A 16,714-nucleotide genomic window follows, 5' to 3' on the forward strand; every position below is an offset into this window, starting at 1 on the left:
GAGTGTATTCTCTCCTGCAGGTGATGCCGCCTTTCTGCCGCCGCTGATGGCCTGCAACCAATCATCAGACATAAGCAATGTCAGGAGATCATCATGGGGTGCAGTGCTTGTCACGGTGCATATCTGGGAGGTAAGTGCTCTATGCTTTCTTCTTATTTGATTGGGACAATCGAAAAGCGCCATCCAGTAGGGAACAATCTCTTTAAAATATGGGAAAAGGAGAATTGCATTTTTTTTTAATCTGTTCAAAAAAAGATGTAAAAAATAAAATCGCCTCCTTTTTTCCCCATATTTTAAATATAAACAAATAATAAAAAATTAAAGAAAAATAGTTTCGTCTTGTCCCTAATAGTCCAGACTATGAGAATATGATGTTATTTATGCTGCATGATTATAGAAGAGAAAAAATAACAGAGAAAATCTATTAGTAGATAGTCATAGATTAGTGACTCTTGTAGATGAGAACAAATCCCTGGGTGTCCATACAGGGGATGTAGCTCAGTGGTAGAGCGCATGCTTTGCATGTATGAGGCCCTGGGTTCAATCCCCGACATCTCTATGTTTTGTGATAAAAAAAAAAACTAGAAAAGTTTCCAAACATTCAGGAATCTGATACGTGTGAGTATACAGCGGTTCGTCTGTCTGGGTGTAACACAGAAACTGCACACAGCACTAAATATCAGATAGGGACTAGTGTTGAGCGACACTAAAATGCTCGGGTGCTCGCCGTGATACTCGGTTGCCGGACCCGAGCAATGAACCCAATGTCCCTATGGGAGACCCGAGCATTTTTGCGGCGGCACCCCCGGCAGTCTGTAGAAAGCCTAAAAAGTGCCCAAAACGATAGTGACAGTGCTCAAATGACACGGGGACAGCATGGGGATCGCCCCAGGAAGCATTTCTGACCCCCAGGTCACTGCTGTCAATAACGTGGTCAGAGGTATTAAGCCACTTTTACGGGCTCACAATAGAAGGTTCAAAAATGAAACTGAAACTGTTTTCCTGTGAAATATGTTAAGGAACATCCTTTCCAGGGTAATGACTTGTGTATAAGGTAAAATAAATAACCAAAAACAAAAATACTCCTCCACACCTTGGGCTATGTTCACAAGTAGCATTTTTTATGCGTTTTTGCACTTTTGCATTGCTTTCAACCGTGACAAATGCAATCACCGGGAAATGTCATTTTAACATTTTACAACCTTATCTGGCCATGTGCTGTGTGACACATGCATACAGTGCTGAAAAGACATGGGAACAGCATGGGGAAGACCCCTGGATGCATCTCTGACACCTAGGTCACTGCCTAAAAGTGTGCCCATCAGAAATGATCCTTGCCGCATCAGAAGATGCAGACTTGCAACTATCCCCGTGCAAGTCCTTGTCCCAGGGCAGTGTTCAATTGTACCTCCCCCATTCCTTGCAATGAAAGAGCAAGTATGCAGCCTGCCACCCACTCACCCACCCCCAGGCTGCAATACCATACTGCTTGCTTGCTTGCACTTGAAATTGGGCCTTTTAGGCATGTGGAGGCGGAATCTGGCCACCACGTCATGGCTGCGTCGGCGGCCTGGTATCCATACTCAGTCCCCAGCCGCCCGGCGGCCGGGTGTCCACGCTTGGTCCGCAGCCGCCGGGGGTGGTCGGGTGTTTACGCTTGGTCCCCATCCGCCAGGGGGCGGCCGGGTGTCCATACTCGGTCCCCAGCCGCCCCGCGGCCGGGTGCCCACACACGGTCCCCAGCCGCCTGGGGGCGGCTGGGTGTCCATAAACGATCCCCAGCTGCCCCTATTTGTCTCGGTGCGCCTTATACACAAGCGCGCATACCAAAACATTACCTGTGACCTCCCCAGTGCATTTAGTGGGAAGGACAGCCTAACCACAAACACGTGGACAAGTGAATGTGGCCAGGGATGGTCCATCTCACTGACGCCTTCACACTGGGTTAATATTGTGGAAGCCGGGATACAGCTGGACACTGTGATGCAACACGTCCTCCAGACATAGAGGATTGCGGGTCCTGGGTCAATCAGGCTTCAACACAAAGTTCAGAAGGTAAACAGCAGCAATGGTCGGCCTCCTACACAACGAGTAAATTATTTATGATCATGAGGCTATCCATCTCATTAGCTTTCTGTTCCTTGGAATGCAAGCTCATGTATGTAGTAGCGGCTAGGCCTGAGGTGGTCAACGTTTTGGCGCATATCCTACCTCCTCCGAGGATTTCTGGATGTTATCCTGCTACTATCCCAGTTCTATGACTCCTGTTAAAACAAAGCTTCAGGTGATGAATGATGGATGAGGTGGTGGCAAAGGAGAAAGAGCAGGAGGAACAGGGACCATTCACATCAATATCAGGCCAGTCAACCACACATGTCTTGTAGGATATATTTCTGTACCAAAAGGAGCGGTTCGGCTACACAGTTATAGGGCATACAGTGAGTGCAATGCCTACCAAAAATTTCGAGGCACTCCAATGCCCCTTGGAAGTGACATGGAGGTCAGAGGGCCTTAACTAAACCATTTTTTCCATTTATAGCAACTGGGACTCCAGTACACTGTTGGCCTTAGCAGTGAATGGAAGAGTCGTGGAGGTTAGAGGTAACTGAAAACAACATTTCAATGCCCCTTGGAAGAGCTGTGTAGTTCACAGTGGTTTAACAAGACCATTTTAATGCCCCTTGGAAGAGAAGTGGAGGTCACAGTAGCTTAACAAGACCGTTTTAATGCCCCTTGGAAGAGACGTGGAGGTCACAGTAGCTTAACAAGATGGTTTTAATGCCCCTTAGGAGAGACATGGAGGTCACAGTAGCTTAACAAGATGGTTTTAATGCCCCTTGGAAGAGTGGTGGAGGTTACAGTGGAATAAAAAGACAATATCAATGCCCCTTGGAAGAGACGTGGAGTTCAGAGTGGTTTAACAAGACGGTTTTAATGCCCCTTGGAAGAGACGTGGAGTTCAGAGTGGTTTAACAAGACGGTTTTAATGCCCCTTGGAAGAGACGTGGAGGTCACAGTAGCTTAACAAGACGGTTTTAATCCCCCTTGGAAGAGACGTGGAGTTCAGAGTGGTTTAACAAGATGGTTTTAATGCCCCTTGGAAGAGACGTGGAGGTCACAGTATCTTAACAAGACCGTTTAAATGCCCCTTGGAAGAGACGTGGAGGTCACAGTAGCTTAACAAGACGGTTTTAATGCCCCTTGGAAGAGACGTGGAGTTCAGAGTGGTTTAACAAGACGGTTTTAATGCCCCAACCAACCGCGACCAATCAGCGAGATTGGCGCTTAATTTAAACAGCGCTATGAGCTCCCGACGGCAAGTGTGAACGGAGGACCGAGGAGCGGCACCGCCGGTCGGGATGCTTCTGCTGCGAGCAGCCGCTCATCTCCCAGCTGCTGGCAGCGGAAGTACCCGCACAGGCAGCACCGCTCCTCGGTCCTCACTAATACGACGCTGATTGGTTGCGGCCGCCGGCCCCGACCAATCAGCGATTTTGGTGGCAAATTGAAACACCGCTCTGCTGATTGGTCGCTACCGCCAGCCGCGACCAATCAACGATTTTGGCGAAAAATTTAAACAATGCTCTGTTGATTGGTCGCGAATTCCAGCCGCGACCAATCAGCGAGATTGGCACCAAATTTAAACAACGCTCTGCTGATTGGTCGCGGACGGCAGACGCGACCAATCAGCGAGATTGACGCCAAATTTAAACAATGCTCTGCTAATTGGTCGCAGTCGCCGGCCGCGAACAATCAGCAGTATTGGCGCAAAATTTAAATTCCGATCTGCTGATTGGTCGCGACCGCCGGGCGTGACCAATCAGCGATTCTGGCGCCAAATGTAAACCCCGCTCTGCTGATTGATCGCGGTGGCCGGCCGCGACCAATCAGCAATTTTGGTGCCAAATTTAAACAACACTCTGCTGATTGGTCGCTGTCGCCGGCCGCAACCAATCAGCAGTATTAGCGCCAAATTTAAACACCGCTCTGCTGATTAGTCGAAACCAATATATAGAAAGGATATAAACGAGCTTGAAAAGGTACAAAGGAGGGTAACAAAATTAATAAGTGGAATGGAGGGACTGCAATACCCAGAGAGGTTGGCAAAACTAGGACTATTCATCCTGGAAAAGAGAAGGTTGAGGGGGGACATAATAAATGTGTACAAATATGTTAGGGGACAGTATAGAGACCTTGCCCGGGATTTGTTCAAAAGGAGGGATATTACGGTAACAAAAGGGCATTCATTAAGACTGGAAGAGAAAAGGTTCCAGCACCAGCATAGGAAGGGGTTCTTTACGGTAAGAGCAGTGAAAATATGGAATTCACTGAGTGAGGAGACGGTAATGTCGGATTCACTAAACCAGTTCAAGCGGGGACTGGATGCATTTCTAGATACCAGGCAGATTTCAGCATATACTTAAAAATAGAATAAAATAGTAGGTTGATACAGGGATTTATTCTGACTGCTGGTTTCAGAGTCGGGAGGGAATTTTTCCTCAGGTGAAGATTGGCCAAATCATTTGGGGTTTTTGCCCTCCTCTGGATCAACTTTAGCAACTACAGAACTTACAGGTCGAACTTGATGGACGCAAGTCTTTATTCGGCTTTACTAACTATATAGTGATGTCACAGTACAGAGATAATACACATAGTGATGTCACAATACAGAGATAATGCACATAGGGATGTCACAGTACATAGATAATGAACATAGTGAGGTCACAGTACAGAGATAATGTATATAGTGATGTCACAGTAGAGAGATAATAAAGACAGTGATGTCACATTACAGACATAATACACATAGTGATGTCACAGTGCAGAGATAATGCACATAGTGAGGTCACATTACAGAGATAATACACATAGTAATGTCACAGTAAAGAGATAATAAGCACAGTGATGTCACATTACAGAGATAATACACATAGTGATGTCACAGTACAGAGATAATGCACATAGTGATGTCACAGTGCAGAGATAATGCAGATAGTGAGGTCACAATACAGAGATAATGCACATAGTGAGGTCACAGTACAGAGATAATGCACATAGTGAGGTCACAGTAGAGAGATAATAAACATAGTGATGTCACATTACCGAGATAATACACATACACATAGTGATGTCACAGTACAGAGATAATGCACATAGTGATGTCACAGTAGATAGATAATGCACATAGTGAGGTCACAGTACAGAGATAATGCACATAGTGATGTCACAGTAGAGAGATAATAAACACAGTGATGCCACATTACAGGGATAATACACATAGTGATGTCACTGTACAGAGATAATAAACACAGTGATGTCACATTACAGAGATAATACACATAGTGATGTCACAGTACAGAGATAATGCCCATATTGAGGTCAAAGTACAGAGATAATGCACATAGTGAGGTCACAGTACAGAGATAATGCACATAATGAGGTCACAGTAGAGAGATAATGCACATAGTGAGGTCACAGTACAGAGATAATGCACATAGTGAGGTCACAGTACAGAGATAATGCACATAGTGAGGTCACAGTACAGAGATAATGCACATAGTGATGTCACAGTGCAGAGATAATGCACATAGTGAGGTCACAGTACAGAGATAATGCACATAGTGAGGTCACAGTACAGAGATAATGCACATAGTGAGGTCACAGTACAGAGATAATGCACATAGTGAGGTCACAGTGCAGAGATAATGCACATAGTGAGGTCACAGTACAGAGATAATGCACATAGTGAGGTCACAGTGCAGAGATGATGCACATAGTGAGGTCACAGTACATAGATAACACACATAGTGAGGTCACAGTACAGAGATAAAGCACATAGTGAGGTCACAGTAGAGAGATAATAAACACAGTGATGTCACATTACCGAGATAATACACATAGTGATGTCACAGTACAGAGATAATGCACATAGTGATGTCACAGTACATAGAAAATGAACATAGTGAGGTCACAGTACAGAGATAATGCACATAGTGAGGTCACAGTACAGTGCAGAGGCTCTGCAGCCTATCAATTTCTGGTATATATTTTTCACTGCTTGTGTGATCTGTCCTGAAAACTGCATTATATCTCCATGCAATGCTCTGCAGCCTATCAATTTCTGGTATATATTTTTTCACTCCTCTAGCTTTTTTATTCCATGATACTTAAAGGTCATCACACTTACTTTAAGAGTTTATGATCCATGCCGAGTTTACTAGTCTTTTTTTTTTTTTTTTTTCCCTGCACTTTATGGTCTCCTGTTGTCTTTTAAGCTAGTGATTGATTGTTAATGAGTTAAATCTGTGCAGATCTAAGCAGATACGTCCCTATATATTGAGACTTAGTTAAGGGGAGGCATTTATGCGGGGGCATTTATGCATACTTTATCGAAGTGCCATAATTTAGCAAAGTGCCCTGGCAGTTAGAAAATGGCAGTTGGACAGGGCAGGAGACAGGTAAGACATGCAAGACAATTAAACAAACTTGCTTCCAGGTCATCTTTTTGGCAAACAGTATTCACCATTTGTATCTGTGCCATTTATACTCTGGTTGCTACAATCATCCACATTCACCGTTCTCCCACAAATGCGGCACACTTCATCCATATTAATCCCTCACTCCTCTCTTCTCCTATGTACAGTTGTCATGCTCTCTTCACAATGTTATACCACGCAGATCCATTCATTCCCACCATACAACGCAGGAAACGCTCTCACAAATCACTCAATCATCTGCTCACTCTCTGTATCTTCCTTCTATTAGTCGCAGGTGATATTTCTCCCAACCCAGGACCCTCCAGTAATAATAACACTAACTCTTTCCCTGTTACATTCAGAAACCCTGCTAATCTCATTAATATTCCCTGCATATCTTCTGTCTCATTCAACTGTGCCCTTTGGAATGCACGCTCAGCTTGTAATAAACTCTCTTACATCCATGACTTTTTCCTCTCTAATTCCCTCAACCTTCTGGCTCTCACTGAAACCTGGATCCAGCAGTCGGACACCACCGCCGCTGCAGCTCTCTCCTATGGTGGCCTACATTTCTCTCATACCCCGCGACCTGACAACAGATCAGGTGGAGGTGTTGGTCTGCTTCTTTCAACAAAATGTACTTTTCAGGTTATCCCCCCTGTACCCTCCCTTATCTTCCCGTCCTTTGAGGCCCACACAGTCAGACTCTACCGGCCCTTCTCCCTGCGAGTGGCGGTTGTCTATCGCCCCCCAGGTCCCCTCCGTCAATTCCTGGATCACTTTGCTGCCTGGCTTACAAATTTTCTATCCTGCGACATCCCCACGATAATCATGGGAGACTTTAACATCCCAATTGGCGATTCTCTTTCCCCATCTGCCGCTCACCTTTTATCGCTAACCTCCTCCTTCGGCCTTTCACAGCTTGCTAATTCTCCTACACATGAGGACGGGAACACATTGGACCTGATCTTCTCCCGGCTTTGCTCAGTACATGACTTTACTAACTCTCCCCTTCCACTCTCTGACCATAATCTTCTTTCATTCTCTGTCAAGAACTGTGACTCTACTCAAGACACTCCCACCGTCCACACTTATAGAAATTTACGCGCCATTAACACCCAGAAATTTATAAAAAGGTTGCAATCATCATTGGCCCCAATCTCCTCCCTCTCATGTCCCGAATCTGCATTGAAGCATTATAACAAAATAATGCTATGCGCCCTGGATGAAGCCGCACCTCCTACACAAAGAACAATTCGGCATAGACGGCGACAACCCTGGCACACGCCTCAAACACGTCTTCTCCAGCGGTCCTCCAGGTGCGCTGAACGGCTGTGGAGAAAATCAAATCTGCCCGAAGATTTCCTCCACTATAAATTTATGCTGAAAACATATAACTCTGCCCTTCACCTCTCCAAACAAACCTACTTTAACAACCTCATCATCTCACTTTCCAATAATCCTAAACGACTCTTTGACACGTTTCATTCTCTCCTCAATCAAACAGCACAGGCCCCGACCACCGACCTCAGCGCTGACGATCTGGCTAACTATTTCAAAGAAAAAATTGACCATATCCGACAGGAAATTTTCTCCCAATCCCCAAATGTTATGCATGCTCCCCCCCGCCACATTGTATCTTGCTCATTTTCTGACTTCGAACCAGTCACGGAAGATGAAGTGATCAGGCTCCTTGCATCTTCTCGCCCTACCACCTGCACCAGCGACCCTATTCCCTCACATCTCCTTCAGTCCCTTGCTCCAGCTGTCACCTCTCACCTAACTAAAATTTTCAACCTTTCCCTCTCATCTGGTATCTTTCCCTCTTCTTTTAAACACGCCAGCATACAACCATTACTTAAAAAACCATCCCTCGACCAGAACTGCACGGCCAACTACAGACCTGTTTCCAATCTTCCCTTTATCTCTAAACTCCTGGAACGCCTGGTCCACTCCCGTCTAATCCGCTATCTCTCAGACAACTCTCTTCTTGACCCTTTACAATCTGGTTTCCGCTCTTTACATTCTACTGAAACTGCCCTCACTAAAGTCTCTAATGATCTACTAACAGCTAAATCTAATGGTCACTACTCCCTGCTGATTCTCCTGGATCTCTCTGCAGCATTCGACACTGTGGATCACCAGCTCCTCCTCACTATGCTCTGCACTATTGGCCTCAAGGACACGGTTCTCTCCTGGTTCTCCTCTTATCTCTCTGACCGCTCCTTCTCTGTGTCTTTCGCCAGCTCCTCCTCCTCCCTACTTCCTCTTACTGTCGGGGTTCCACAAGGATCAGTCCTAGGCCCCCTTCTTTTCTCCTTATACACTGCTCCTATTGGACAAACAATCAGTAGATTCGGTTTTCAGTACCATCTCTATGCTGATGACACCCAATTATACACCTCTGCTCCGGACATCACCCCTGCATTACTACAAAAGACCAGTGATTGTCTTTCTGCTGTGTCTAACATTATGTCCTCCCTCTGCCTAAAACTGAATCTGTCAAAAACTGAACTACTCGTTTTTCCTCCCTCCATTAATCTACCTGTGCCCGATATTGCCATCTCCGTTTGTGGCTCAACCATTACTCCCCAGCTACAAGCCCGCTGTCTTGGGGTCATTTTTGATTCAGATCTTTCTTTCACTCCTCACATCAAATCACTCGCTCGTTCATGTCATCTACACCTCAAAAACATCTCAAGAATCAGGACTTTTCTCACCTTTGACTCGGCAAAAACTCTTACTGTCGCTCTTATTCATTCTCGTCTTGACTATTGCAACGCTCTACTAATCGGTCTCCCTCTTACTAAACTCTCCCCTCTCCAATCCGTCCTGAACGCAGCAGCCAGGATCATATTCCTCGCCAACCGCTACACCGATGCCTCTTCCCTGTGCCAGTCATTGCATTGGTTGCCCATCCAATATAGAGTTCGTTTTAAACTTATCACGCTTACCCACAAAGCGCTCCATGCTTCAGTACCCCCCTACATCTCCTCCCTTGTCTCAGTCTACCACCCTACATGTGCCCTCCGTTCTGCAAATGACTTGAAACTAAAATCCTCCATAATCCGAACTTCCCACTCCCGTCTCCAAGATTTCTCGCGTGCTGCGCCAATTCTCTGGAATGCACTACCCAGGACAGTTCGATTAATTCCCAATACCCACAGTTTCAAGCGAACCCTAAAAACACATTTCTTTAGACTGGCGTATCACCTAAACACACTCTGTCCATCCCAGCTTTCCCCCATATTAAAATCTTCTTCAACTTCGGGTTCAAACCAACCATGCACATAAAAGCCTCTGTCAGGACTGCACACATACTGGCTGGCGACCAGTCCATGTATTATTATTTATCCTATTCAGTATATCAAGGCTGCATTATACAATATATGTACTTTTTACCTTTTGTGTCTCCCCCACTTCCTCATAGACTGTAAGCTCGCGAGCAGGGCCCTCACTCCGTTCGATATGAGATATGCTTATTCTGTATTGTCTGTATAAGTCCCCCCTAAAATTTGTAAAGTGCTGCGGAATATGTTGGCGCTATAAAAATAAACTATTATTATTATTATTATTATTATTATTAGAGATAATAAACACAGTGATGTCACAGTACAGAGATAATAAACACAGTGATGTCACATTACAGAGATAATACACTTAGTGATGTCACAGTACAGAGTCACTAAACACAGTGATATCACATTACAGAGATAATACACATAGTGATGTCACAGTACAGAGAAAATGCACATAGTGATGTCACAGTACAGAGATAATGCTCATAGTGAGGTCACAGTACAGAGGTAATGCACATAGTGAGGTCACAGTACAGAGATAATAAACAAAGTGATGTCACAGTACAGGGATAATAAACAAAGTGTTGTCACATTACAGAGATAATACACATAGTGATGTCACAGTACAGAGATAATGCACATAGCGATGTCACAGTGCAGAGATAATGCACATAGTGAGGTCACAGTACAGGGATAATGCACATAGTGAGGTCACAGTAGAGAGATAATAAACACAGTGATGTCACATTACAGACATAATACACAGTGAGGTCACAGTACAGAGATAATGCACATAGTGAGGTCACAGTACAGGGATAATGCACATAGTGAGGTCACAGTAGAGAGATAATAAACACAGTGATGTCACATTACAGAGATAATACACATAGTGATGTCACAGTACACAGATAATAAGCACAGTGATGTCAAGTTACAAAGATAATACACAAAGTGATGTCACAGTACAGAGATAATAAACACAGTGATGTCACGTTACAGAGATAATGCACATAGTGATGTCACAGTACAGAGATAATGCACATAGTGAGTTCACTGTACAGAGATAATGCACATAGTTAGGTCACAGTACAGAGATAATAAACACAGTGATGTCACAGTACAGGGATAATACACATAGTGATGTCACAGTACAGAGATAATGCACATAGTGATGTCACAGTACTGAGATAATGCACATAGTGAGGTCACTGTACAGAGATAATGCACATAGTGAGGTCACAGTACATAGATAATGCACATAGTGAGGTCACTGTACAGAGATAATAAACATAGTTAGGTCACAGTACAGAGATAATAAACACAGTGATGTCACAGTACAGGGATAATACACATAGTGATGTCACAGTACAGGGATAATGCACATAGTGATGTCACAGTACATAGATAATGCACATAGTGAGGTCAGAGTACATAGATAATGCACATAGTGAGGTCACAGTAGAGAGATAATAAACACAGTGATGTCACATTACAGAGATAATACACATAGTGATATCACAGTACAGAGATAATAAACACAGTGATGTCGCATTACAGAGATAATACACATAGTGATGTCACAGTACAGAGATAAAGCACATAGTGAGGTCACAGTAGAGAGAAAATAAACACAGTGATGTCACATTACAGAGATAATACACATAGTGATGTCACAGTACAAAGATAATAAGCACAGTGATGTCATGTTACAGAGATAAAACACATAGTGATGTCACAGTACAGAGATAATAAACACAGTGATGTCACATTACAGAGATAATACACATAGTGAGGTCACAGTACAGAGATAATGCACATAGTGATGTCACAGTGCAGAGATAATGCACCTAGTGAGGTCACAGTAGTGAGATAATAAACACAGTGATGTCATATTGCAGAGATAATACACATAGTGATGTCACATTACAGAGATAATACACATAGTGATGTCACAATACAGATATAATAAGCACAGTGATGTCATGTTACAGAGATAATACACATAGTGATGTCACAGAACAGAGATAATGCACATAGTGATGTCACAGTACAGAGATAATGCAAATAGTGATATCATGTTACAGAGAGAATACACATAGTGATGTCACAGTACAGAGATAATAAGCACAGTGATGTCACATTACAGAGATAATACACATAGTGATGTCATAGTACAGAGATAATGCACATAGTGGGGTCACAGTACATAGATAATGCACATAGTGAGTTCCCACTACAGAGATAATGCACATAGTGAGGTCACAGTAGAGAGATAATAAACACAGTGATGTCACATTACAGAGATAATGCACATAGTGATGTCACAGTACAGAGATAATGCACATAGTGAGGTCACATTACAGAGATATTACACGTAGTGATGTGACAGTACAGAGATAATGCACACAGTGATGTCACAGTACATAGATAATGCACATAGTGAGGTCACAGTACAGAGATAATGCACAGAGTGAGGTCACAATTGAGTGATAATAAACACAGTGATGTCACATTACAGAGATAATACACATAGTGATGTCACAGTACAGAGCTAATGCACATAGTGAGGTCATAGTACTGAGATAATACACATAGTGAGGTCACAGTACAGAGATAATGCACATAGTGAGGTCACAGAAGAGAGATAATAAACACAATGATGTCACATTACAGTGATAATACACATAGTGATGTCACAGTACCGAGATAATCCACATAGTGATGTCACAGTACATAGATAACGCACATAGTGAGGTCACAGAGCAGATATAATGCACATAGTGATGTCACAGTACAGAGATAATGCACATAGTGATGTCACAGTACAGAGATAATGCAAATAGTGATATCATGTTACAGAGAGAATACACATAGTGATGTCACAGTACAGAGATAATAAGCACAGTGATGTCACATTACAGAGATAATACACATAGTGATGTCATAGTACAGAGATAATGCACATAGTGATGTCACAGTACATAGATAATGCACATAGTGAGTTCACACTACAGAGATAATGCACATAGTGAGGTCACAGTAGAGAGATAATAAACACAGTGATGTCACATTACAGAGATAATACATATAGTTATGTCACAGTACAGAGATAATGCACATAGTGATGTCACAGTACAGAGATAATGCACATAGTGATGTCACAGTACATAGATAATGCACATAGTAAGGTCACAGTAAAGAGATAATTCACGTAGTGAGGTCACAGTAGAGAGATAATAAACACAGTGATGTCACATTTCTTAGATAATACACATAGTGATGTCACAGTACAGAGATAATACACATAGTGATGACACAGTACAGAGATAATGCACATAGTGATGTCACAGTACAGAGATAATGCACATAGTGAGGTCACATTACAGAGATATTACACGTAGTGATGTGACAGTACAGAGATAATGCACACAGTGATGTCACAGTACATAGATAATGCACATAGTGAGGTCACAGTACAGAGATAATGCACATAGTGAGGTCACAATTGAGTGATAATAAACACACTGATGTCACATTACAGAGATAATGCACATAGTGATGTCACAGTACAGAGATAATGCACATAGTGATGTCATAGTACGTAGATAATGCACATAGTGAGGTCATAGTACTGAGATAATGCACATAGTGAGGTCACAGTAGAGAGATAATAAACACAATGATGTCATATTACAGTAATAATACACATAGTGATGTCACAGTACCGAGATAATCCACATAGTGATGTCACAGTACATAGATAATGCACATAGTGAGGTCACAGAGCAGATATAATGCACATAGTGAGGTCACAGTAGAGAGATAATAAACACAGTGATGCCACTTTACAGAGATAGTACAATTAGTGATGTCACAGTACAGAGATAATGCACATAGTGATGTCACAGTGCAGAGATAATGCATATAATGAGGTCACAGTAAAGAGATAAAGCACATAGTGAGGTCACAGTACATAGATAATGCACATAGTGAGGTCACAGAACAGAGATAATAAACACAGTGATGTCAGATTACCGAGATAATACATAGTGATGTCACAGTACAGAGATAATGCACATAGTGATGTCACAGTACATAGATAATGCACATAGTGAGGTCACAGTACAGAGATAATGCACATAGTGATGTCACAGTAGAGAGATAATAAACACAGTGATGTCACATTACAGAGATAATTCACATAGTGATGTCACAATATAGAGAAAATGCACATAGTTATGTCACAATAGAGATAATGCTCATAGTGAGGTCACAGTACAGAGGTAATGCACATAGTGAGGTCACAGTAGAGAGATAATAAACACAGTGAGGTCACATTACAGAGATAATACACATAGGAGTGATGTCACAGTACAGAGATAATAAACACAGTGATATCACATTACAGAGATAATACACATAGTGATGTCACAGTACATAGATAATGCACATAATGAGGTCACAGTACATAGATGATGCACATAGTGATGTCACAGTAAAGATATAATGCACAAAGTGAGATCACAGTAGAAAAATAATAAACACAGTTATGTCACATTACAGAGATAATACATATAGTGATGTCACAGTACAGAGATAATAAGCATAGTGATGTCACATTACAGAGATAATACACATAGTGAGGTCACAGTACATAGATAATGCACATAGTGATGTCACAGTACAGAGATAATGCACATAGTGATTAGTGTTGAGCCACCCCCGTAGTGTTCGAGTTCGGTTCGGTTCGTCGAACACCCGTGTGTTCGACGAACTGTTCGTCGAACTGTTTGTCGAACACCTTCGAACACCGTTAAAACCAATGGCAGGCAAACAAAAACACATAGAAACACATAGAAAACACCTTCAAAGGTGTCCAAAAGCTGACAAACTGCTCAGAAGACACAACTAACACATGGAAAAGTGACAAGTACATATAGTCATGCGAAAAGAGAAGAGGTGGAGGAGTAAAAGGAGGGGGAGACACAGATATAGGCATGTCATGCCCTTCTAAAATCCAAAAAGTGAGAAGCCGACACGTTCAGTCCGCTCCTGCCCGTGCCACCTCCGTGTCGCCGGGTTTGTGCCAGAGCCGCGGTGAACCCTGACGGCCAGCCCCCCTCTCCCAATACTGGTGCCAGTCCGCTGGTGGGTCGAGAGAGCCCCCCTGTGGTGGAGGCAGCTCTAAGCTTTTTAATTTAAATTGTCTCTCTAATTTGAATGAATACACTTTAAATCCATTTACAAGGATCTATTGGAGGGCAAGTCTCATGCCAGCAGCCGCGTAATTCCAGCTCCAGTAGCGTCAACTAAAGCTGCTGCAGTTAAAAAGCTTTTATAAGGATCGAGCTTGGCGGTCCACTGCAAGGCGTCCTACCGCCAGTCCCAGCCCCTGTGGCTTGGGGTGCCTCCTGATGCTCTTCACTGAGTATCCCGTGGTCCCGAAGCATTTCCTTTGAAAAAATTAAGTGTCCAAACTACAGGTGGTGTAGCTTGCTTAACAGCCGGGATAATCCGCTGACTAGCAGACACTGCTACTAGGCACAAAGTATTTCCTGGGCTAGATGCAGTTAAAAATTTGTAATTAGATTCTCTCGTTGGATGCTGAGAAAGCATTCCATAGAGTCTCCTGGCACGCCATATATGATTCTCTTAAAAAGCTTGGGGTAGGGGTCTAGGGGAACCTTTTATAGCCAAAATCACGGCCCTGTATCGCAATACGTCACCTAGGCTGAAGATAAATGGAACTATAGCACTCTGAGGGCTCGGTTGCTACAGAGGTATTGCACCTCACCCAGAGGTGTGATATCTCACTCTCAGGTAAGGATGGAGTGTGGATCAGGACCCGACACCTGCATGCATTACACCACATTGCCGTGGGGCAGGGCGACCAATATGCCCCTGAGATGGGCACGACAGTCCCTGTCCCTGACTGGAGTGGGGGGAGGGAACACTGAGGAAGGGGAACCCTGTAGTGCAGGAGCAGGGAGGAAGCAGTTCCTGGGTGCATTGAGAAGGGAGTATAAAAGGTGGGCACCATCTTAGTTCAGTGCAGAGAAGTCTGAGCAGAAGTGGCAGGGAGCAGGGGCTCTGCATGAGCTCTGCTCCGGAGGTGGGCCTAGTAACAGAGGCCCAGGCCTGGAAGAGGGAGAAGGAAGGAAGAGGAGCGGAGAAGTCTCCAGGAACGAGGAACGAAGGGATCCCAGGCGTGCGGACGGGCGAGTCGCCACCGCACGCCCGAATCCACCTGCGTGGAGGGGTCAGGCCAAAGGGGGAGACCGGTCCACGAAACTAGTGGAGGCAGGAAATGACCCTCAGCTAGAAACCGGAGGCTGTGACATTTTATGTGGCGCAGCCCCTCGCTACACCCGCTAGGAAGGCACCACATAGGGTCAGGGAAACTGGCGCCAAGTTTACCAAGAGGAGGCCCGAGGCAGCCGGACAGAAGGGTTGGTAAGAAAGGCCAGACAAAGGACACACAAAGGGGGTCCTGTGAAGTGCTCCAAAGTTATCTGGGAGTTGTCTGAGCCCCTCACCTGGTGAGCACAGTACGACGTGGGCAGCCGTTACCTGCAGACGTGGTCTGGATAATAAGAACTGTGAGTAAAGGCCCTGAACTGCATCACTGACTCAATGTCGTTACTGCTGCTGCCCTGCACCATCACCCCCATCCTCCGCATACACTGCCCTGAGGCTATACTCCTCCCGTGGGGAGTTATGCTACGCTCTGCTGCACCCACAACACCAGCCTTAGCGGTCTGCCCTGTAGCGGCGGTTCACTCTGACCGCAATCCACGGGTGGCGTAGTCAGACATTTAAACATCAAAACCACATAAATAGTTCCGCCACTGGTTTGACCGCCCTGAGCCACGGAACCGGGTCGCCGCCACGGAGACTACAACCACCAGCATCCACCAAAAAGGGTCCGGCTCCGGGTGT

The 16,714-nt window shown here is 44.2% G+C and overlaps 1 non-coding gene across 1 annotated transcript; it reads left to right on the forward strand.

Annotated features, from left to right (window-relative positions):
* Positions 1-487: 487 nt before the first annotated feature.
* On the forward strand, positions 488-559 carry TRNAA-UGC (transfer RNA alanine (anticodon UGC)). The gene has a single exon. It is a non-coding gene; the product is annotated as a tRNA-Ala (tRNA).
* Positions 560-16,714: the final 16,155 nt, after the last annotated feature.

The sequence above is a fragment of the Phyllobates terribilis genome, unplaced genomic scaffold (assembly GCF_046119375.1).
Source record: "Phyllobates terribilis strain yellow unplaced genomic scaffold, ASM4611937v1 Scaffold_3__8_contigs__length_932513732, whole genome shotgun sequence".
Lineage (NCBI taxonomy): Eukaryota > Metazoa > Chordata > Amphibia > Anura > Dendrobatidae > Phyllobates > Phyllobates terribilis.